Source organism: Triturus cristatus, chromosome 5_2, assembly GCF_964204655.1.
Source record: "Triturus cristatus chromosome 5_2, aTriCri1.1, whole genome shotgun sequence".
In the NCBI taxonomy this organism is placed as follows: domain Eukaryota; kingdom Metazoa; phylum Chordata; class Amphibia; order Caudata; family Salamandridae; genus Triturus; species Triturus cristatus.
In genome coordinates this window covers 707,360,001-707,368,870 of record NC_140588.1, presented here as the reverse complement: position 1 = coordinate 707,368,870, position 8,870 = coordinate 707,360,001, and positions in this window count along the sequence as shown.

Sequence of the window (8,870 nt, the reverse complement as noted above, 5' to 3'; positions counted from 1 at the left end):
GCACAAGAAACATCTGAAAGGAATTTTCCATGCATCCCCATATCCAAAATAATTTAGAGCACTCTGTCTACTCTTGAATGGAGGAAGTTACTGCCTGAAAATGTAACATCAATGATTGAGAAGAATATACAGCATACACTGTTGCTCTTAAGGCCGGGTTTAACCCTGCATAGCCCTTCTTGAAGGATGCTTCCACATGCCGATCAACTGTAACAGTAGCACGGTCTCCAAGGCTAGCCAACATTGGATCATTTTTAATGGCCGAAGGAATTTCCATATCACCTTTTGCTAAAGGATATTATTGAGTTAGAAACTTTAGAGGATTTGACTTCTTTGGATTTTTACACTAACTTAAAAGTAGATCCATGTGGGGAGGCGTGGCTAGCCAACACCCAAGATGGCCATATTGGAATAAAGCTCCGGTCGGCCACTGACTAATTCTCCCCCTACATCCGTTTCACTTATCCGTTTGCCCGTAATTGTTGCCACCGCTGACGCGCCCTAAGACTAAGGTCTGTCCGATTTGTCGCTGAGATAAATTGTACTTCATTTGCCGCCACAGTTAACTGTTGGAATTATCGGCTGGGAGAGGAGCGTAGACCCGGCCATGATGCGGCACGGCTTCCCCTGCTGCTGGCTGGCGTGTTTGAGGCATTCAACCCAGGGAGGCGCTCGGCGAGAAATGACCCCACGGCCAGTGGCTGCCACTTTGCGTTGCATCTCCCAGGCTCGGAGGCTCACGTGGACCTCCATACACCAGCAGTGAGTGAAGGAGACCCGTGGCGCTCAGGACCCACGCCCGGTGTGCGCCCGCCACACGGAGTTCTGCGGCACTCCCTCAGGAGCTCCCGCATGAACTGTAGACGGAGGCCCCCGTCGCTGTGCACACCCGCTGTGCCTCTGAACAGTGTTGGGGCCCATTGGTGATACGGGGCAGTCAGGGACATTTTCCTCGTTCCCCCCCTTTTCCTTCTTTTGGCTGTTTGAATCTGTTGGGGGCATTAGCCCCTAGGGAGATCTGGGTCCTCCAGTGTCTGTGCCGCGACCGCCTGGGAAACAGCTGCCGCCATTTTATTCTATGAACTGCTCTCTGCTTGGGGTCACTGGAGCAGCGGAACTGACCTTACTTGTCTGGTGTCCTATACATCCGGCACTCGACGCTCCCCTGCTCCGACGATTCCCAGTCAGAGGGATAGAATGGGATGCAATGGTCACAGCTAGAGGCCCCAAGCCATCCGCTGTGCAAAGACTGTCGAAATTTGCCCACTCCAAGCCCAAGGAAACAGAGGGGAAGCAGGATGGCGGGAGGCGAAGCAGCAACCTGATGATGGGGGCCCGACGCTATCGGACATAGTGGAGTCGGTCCAGGGAGTCTGTACTCCGCACTGTCGTTTCCTTGGCCCTGTAGGAAGTGGGGCTCTTGCTCTCCAACGCAAATGAGTACTACTCCTATAACTTCTGCCTCCTTGGGTCAACTCAAAATTATCTCTTGGAATGTGAACGATCTGGGTGACCGGATAAAAAGGGGGATAGTCTTGCAATATCTGAAACGTCACACTCCTGACCTCGTGTTGCTTCAAGAAACACATATTCCTGGCACCACATACTGCGCACTAAATCGGTGGGGTTATAAACTGCTTGCACAAGCGGATTACACACGGGGGTCCAGAGGGGTGAGCATTCTTGCACGCACCTCCCTTCCCTTTCAGGTTCCGAAAATTGCACGCGACCCCGCTGGCCGTTTTCTCACAGTGTCCGGCCGGTGGGAGGGTCGCTCCCTCAACGTGACCTCACTACTCACTATACATACCCCCCAAGCTCCACTCCTCCACCCTGACTGATTTAGGTCCTCACATGTTGAATCTACCCGAAGGAGACATTTTACTGGGGGGAGATTGTAATGCTGCCCTGGCTGGGGGATTGGATCGCTTACCACCCCAACAAAGTGAACCACAGGGGAAACTCGTGTCTGACTTTCTGATAGCCATGGGACTTGTAGATGCGTGGCACACACACCACCCCTCCGATCGGCAATACACCTTCCTTTCGGGGGCTCATGGTAGTATGTCTCGTATTGATTACCTTTTCTGCCAAGCCACACAGCTTTCTATGTTTAGTGACATCACCTTTTTGCCCAGGGGTATATAACTGACCATTCTCCTATCCTGGCTGACTACGGTCGTGTGCCTTCATGCTCCCGTTGGCCCTCAACCCATGGTATCTTCGGGTCCCGGAGATATGGGATAAACTGGTAAAAGCCACAACAGACTATTTCAGAGAAAATGAGGGCTCCGTCGAATCAGATGTGACACTATGGGAGGCATATAAGACGGTTATTAGAGGGTGCAGGGTGGCGGCAGTGGCGGGTAACTGGAAAGAGAAACATAAACAACTGGAAGATATAGAATTAGAGGTGGCCAATCTTGAAAGCAAACTAATCGCATCCGCCTCCCCCGACACTTCCCACAAACTTGCAGTGAAACAAAAGGAATATAGCGATATGGCCAAAGATGCGGCCCAAGCGCAATGTCGAACCACTCAATATCGTGTGTATGAAATTGGAGATAAGGCCAGTAAATTGTTGGCATGGCTATATAAGCGTGAGTTGGCCAACAGGTGGGTGGCTGAAATTGTGGCTCCTAATGGTGTGAGGCGATGCGACCGGCATGGGATCGCTGAGAACTTTGCTACCCATTTTGAACAACTCTATGTCCCTACGTCCACCTCCACGAAGGAGGAAGCACCCGACCTGCTTTCCAACCTCCCCCTGCCAAGGTTAGACCCCCAAGATGTCACAGACCTTGAAACCGCCTTGACTCCTGAGGAGGTGTCTAAGGCGTTTGGTGCATTGCGATCCGGGAAGGCCATGGGTCCTAGTGGCCTTTCAACTGAGGTTTATAAAGCAGTCTCCTCGGTACTGGCTCCGTTTCTAGTGTGGATGTATGATGAGAGTGTAGAACGCGGAATCTTGCCCGAAACACAGCGATTGGCTAACATTGCGGTCATACACAAAAACGGGAAACCCCCAGACCAATGTGGTTTGTATTGACCGATTTCCCTCCTCCACCCAGAGGTCAAGATCCTGGCTAAACTTCTGGCCCTTTGCCGCTCGCCCCATCTTCATAAATTATTACACCTTGACCAATCCGGCTGTATGCCGACTAAAAATACGGTGCTCAATCTCCGTCGCCTCTTCGGAGTGTTGGGCAGAGCCCCCACCATACAAGAAGACGCGGTAATTGTGTCCTTGGACGTTAAAATGGCGGTCGACATGATGGAGTGGCCTTTTCTGTTTGCCTCTCTGGAAAGGTATGGCTTTGGCCTGCGTTTTCTGTCGTGGGTGCGTCTATTATATGCTAAACCCTTGGCTCGTGTCTCGGTAAACGGTGGCAGGTCGGCAATTTTTTAGTTGGGGAAGGGTACGAGACAGGGTTGCCCCCTGTCACCGCTGTTATTTTCTCTGGCACTGGAACCCTTGGCTTTGTGGATCAGAGGTGACCCCTCTATCCGGGGACTGAATTGGGCCCCGGACTGGTCGGACAGGATCTCCCTCTACGCCAATGACATTCTTCTATATTTGGCCAAGCCCCGATCTTCCCCTTCACGTGGTGTTACATATTCTGACTCTCTTCCAGAAATATTCGGGCTACACCATCAATTGGGACAAGTCATTGAGCTATGTCCTCAGTGGGGAGCCCCCGCGGCTTCCTCCGGGCTACAATACTAGCATAGTCATGGACGGCTTTCGCTACTGGGCATCTATGTCACGAGAGATGCAGCTGTCTTCCACCAAAAGAACCTCCTCCCTCCCTTGTATCACCTCTGGGCTGATGTGCACCACTGGAATACTCTGTCCCTTACTCTACTGGGTAGAGCTGCCCTGTTCAAAATGATGGCACTTCCTCGTTTCCTATACGCCCTACAGAATGTGCCCTACCTCATCCCAATTCAATACTTCCAAACAATTGATTCCATGGTCCGCTCACTACTATGGAACGGTGGCACGCCCCGAATTGCCCTGACAAAACTCACTCGCAGCTGGTACGACTGGAGTATCGCTCTCCCTGCAATTGAGTCATATTACTGGGCCTCACAATTAGTGATCCTTAATCACAGGGCCCACCGTCCCATTACACACCCAGCGTACAGAATGGATAGGTTCAATATGGCAGCGGGCAAACACATGAGGGTTTTATATGGGGCACCTAAGCTACCTCCACCACAGTCTCGATCTGGCACGTGGCAACTGCCGCGTTGGGCTGGAAGGGTAAAATTACGCGGGTTACTCCACTGTTGGAATCCTGCCACTTGGGTATGCTATTGAGTCAACCTGGATTTGATAAATGGGACCTGATTGGTCTTTCCGCAGTGGGGAACATGTGGGCGAAGAGTGCGGTGGTTCCTTTCGGAGAATTACAAGTCAAGTACCAGCTACATGAGGGAGAACCATTCCGATATCTTCAGGCGTGTAGTGCATTAAACAAACCCATCCCCAAGGTTTCCGATTTGCCAGTCTCTTCACCTCTAGAGGACAGGCTTCTCAACAACTACCTTCCAGACAAGGCCATCTCTTTGACCTACTGCAAAATACTTAATAACTTACCGGAACCTCTCGATAAACTCTGCACGAAATGGTCGGGCGACGGGGGGGATATACCTGATGACGATTGGAGAGAGGCCCTGCTATCTCTCAGAGAGGTGGAAATCAGGTCTCGCTTTAAGCTTATCCAACTTAAAATACTCCATAGGGCCTATAAACACCAGCACAGCACTTGTTAAAATGGGTCTGAAGATCTCCCCACTCTGTCCCTGAGACTGTGGCTCCTTAGGTACTTTCTTGCACCAGTGGTGGGACTGTCCAATTCTTCAACAGTATTGGAGTGAGGTTTTGTATACTATGTCTCGAATATGTCAGAAATCAATAGAACCCTCCCCTCGACTCTGTATTTTAAATATTTGGGACGCCACCGACCTCAATCGCACCTAACAAATTTGGGTTTCTCTGGGCTGTATCATAGCAAAACGCAATATAGCTAGAACATGGAAGGGGGGAATTGTGCCCCAACACAAGGACTGGGCGGAGGACATGGACTGGTGCATGCAGATCGAGAGGGTGATATATGAGAGCAGAGGCTACCCAGGCAAATGGACTAAAATATGGGGCCCCTGGAACGAAAGCAGAGGGTTTTTGTGCACCCCCTTTGACAATGATTCCCCATTCAATGTTGCTAGGGAGACTCTTTAATGATTTAAGGTCACTGTGTACCTGTAACATTATCTGTATTGTCTCTTTTCGGTTTATTGATTATTTGTATGATGTGTCTGGTTTATGTGATATGCTCATTTCGACAACTGCTCTTCTTTTTTGCGTTGATGTTTTTTGTATTATTGTTTCTTGTTTCTTTAATAAAAAGATTTATTTAAAAAAAAAAGTAGATCCATGTCTTCCTTGTTTATAGCCAAACAGGTCAGAGGGTGAAACTGTAAATGTTTGAGCAAACCGGTACTCGTGCTTGTCATCTCATCTTCCAAAAGAATAGAAAGAATATCAGCTAGATATCTACAAAAAGGGGAGTTCAGCCTTATGAATGAATTTACTTTTATGAGTGGTTTCAGGGGCTTGAACCTCTTCCTTTTCATACTTGGTAGATGGCCATGAGGAAATAGATGATGACAAAGAAACATTTATAGTGGAAACTGAAGAAGTGGGGCTGAAAGGAGAATATCGGCTGCTTGATTTATCCTTTGATTTATGGAGAACATCCACAAAGAGGCAATAAAATATTTCATTTGTTCCTCAGAGAGCTGCAGTCCTCCACAAGCCGAGACAGGAGACTTATCCTGCCTTTGCTTTTTCCTAGCACCATTGTCATCTCTTGAACAATGATGCCTTTTAGAAGAGTGCTTCCTGTGCTCCATGATGAAAAACAGAGACCTGGCCTTATATAGTGGTTTCTAAAGACCACTGTTTGGCTTAAGAAATGACTGAGGGCTAGTAATGGAAATTACTGGCTCGATAAGGATTATAAAAGAAATTAAACGCTCGTGACAACCAGGATCGAGCCCGGGGTAACGACGGATAGAGCGTAGCCTCACGCCCTAAGTTGTTACCAGGAGTGGTGGGTAGTCCTCCTGATTTAATATGGGTGTTCACCACGTATTCCTACTATAAGCATCACACAGGTATACTGTTGTTTGTATCGTTCCAATTATCCTGTAATTCCTTTTGTTTTGTGATAGTTTTCACTCACTTAGTTCTGCAGTAGTAACAACTAGGTCTGGAAGAAAGCCACGATCAATTTGTGATCAAGATTGGTTGAAAAATGTAGACCTTCTCAGCATTTTTCACCAGCACGCTCATACATTTATTTAGACCGCGCTCTTACTGCTTTTAACCCTTGACACCACGGGATACCTAATAAATTAGTTTTCTCCTGGTAGTCAATTTTAACTCACTTATTTCATACACTGCACCACGCACTCTCACCACACTGTTTCATGCTCCATCGATCTTAGGAGATCTAACCCCCAGATAATACTAAAACATCCGCGAGCTCCTCCTATAATGTTATTACTGCTAGGAAGAGTAGTTAAATGTATAATTGACTTTGTATTTTGGTTTGTGGAGGATTTCCTCAATTCAAATATGTACAGAAAAAAGTATAAAATAGTGGACTTACTTTGCACAGCAGAAAACTTTACCAGCTATCCTGGCTGAAGAGGGGTGAAACCCCGAAACCGGTCCTAGGATGCTTGGTTCCAGTCCAGGGAGGACCTGGCTTGGCAGTTCGGGCTGGACTGTTCCCATGAGGCACAGGGTCAAGACTGATTTGTATATGGCTGGGTTAAAACTGGAATGGAATGTTAGGCCCAGATCTCTGTACGGGGGTGAATGTATGACATTGTTCTGCATTCTGTCCATCAACTGTTGTTTTTGCATTTGTCACCCGGAGTGGGATGGGTATGCTCAGACGTGAGTCCTGTGCTCTCCATGCCACTGGAATCAAGCTATCCTGGCTGAAGAGGGGTGAAACCTCGAAACCGGTCCTAGGATGCTTGGTTCCAGTCCAGGGAGGACCTGGCTTGGCAGTTCGGACTGGACTGTTCCCATGAGGCACAGGGTCAAGACTGATTTGCATATGGCTGGGTTAAAACTGGAATGACATGGTGAGGAAAAAAACGATGGATTTAGGCCCAGATCTCTGTACTGGGGTGAATGTATGACATTGTTCTGCATTCTGTCCATCAACTGTTGTTTTTGCATTTGTCCCCCCGAGTGAGACGGGTATGCTCAGACGTGAGTCCCGTGCTCTCCATGCCACTGGAATCAAGCTATCCTGGCTGAAGAGGGGTGAAACCCTGAAACCGGTCCTAGGATGCGTGGTTCCAGTCCAGGGAGGACCTGGCTTGGCAGTTCGGGCTGGACTGTTCCCATGAGGCACAGGGTCAAGACTGATTTGGATATGGCTGGGTTAAAACTGGAATGGCATGGTGAGCAAAAAATCCATGGATTTTGGCCCAGATCTGTGTACTGGGGTGAATGTATGACATTGTTCTGAATTCTGTCCATCTACTGTTGTTTTTGCATTTGTCACCCCGAGTGGGACGGGTATGCTCAGACGTGAGTCCCGTGCTCTCCATGCCACTGGAATCAAGCTATCCTGGCTGAAGAGGGGTGAAACCCCGAAACCGGTCCTAGGATGCTTGGTTCCAGTGCAGGGAGGACCTGGCTTGGCAGTTCGGGCTGGACTGTTCCCATGAGGCACAGGGTCAAGACTGATTTGCATATGGCTGGGTTAAAACTGGAATGGCATGGTGAGCAAAAAAACGATGGATTTAGGCCCAGATCTCTGTACTGGGGTGAATGTATGACATTGTTCTGCATTCTGTCCATCAACTGTTGTTTTTGCATTTACCAGAATCAAAACTATCAGGTAAGTACGTTTTTCAAGAGAAATACTTTTGCATGTAACAAGTCGACAGTGCATTTTTCAGAAACTGCAATGAAAAACAATTATGGCATTGAGGTACATTACAGCGAGTTATGAGTCCAATCTCCTGGACTTACTGTGAGTATGGGGCAAGGTCCAATGCAGCACCAACAGGTCACTTCTGGTGGTACTGGGGCGGCCTAGTGCAGAGTTGCTTTTGAACGTTGGTGCCAAATGTTATCCTATTGGGGAAGAACATGTACTGCATTCGGGCACTTCACAGCTACTTACGGGACCAATCTCCTTGACTTAAGATAAGTATGGGGCAAGGTACAAGGCAGCACAAATAGGTCACCTTGGCCAGAACTGGGGCGGCCGGGTGCAGAGGTGCTTTCCAGTGTCCGGCACCCAATATTACCCTATGGGGATCGTCCAGTTGAAAAGAGGCTGCCAGCTTGGACTGGGAAACCAGTTGGTCTGAACCACAAGGGGTTTCAGGTCTAACAATGCTTGGGGACATCTTTGGTCCTCTTCTACACTGGACAGGGGCAAAGGGTGTAGAGGTGTCTTCAGGTGTTGGATTTCCGTTATCTTGAGCACTCGCAGTAGGATGGGTCTGCAAACAGAGGCTGCAGGTGGCATTGGAGAGTTCACAAGGGGCAAAACCAAAGTGTACTTTGTCCTTGAGGGCTTGGGAAACATGCTGACACCGTTGACCCTCTTCAGCTCGGGCTAAGTAGTGCAGGTGCTGTGTTGATTTGCAGCACTGGACTTCTGCAGTTCTGGAGTCTCTCAGTCTTATTTGGAGTGCCTGCAGGATGCAGGGGAGCAGCACCGCTGCTCCACAAGAGTCCTTGAGTCTATATTGAAGGCAGGCAGTTCTCCCAGGCTTTGAAGGCACGACAGCTTGCAGTTCAAGACAACTTTTGCACAATATGA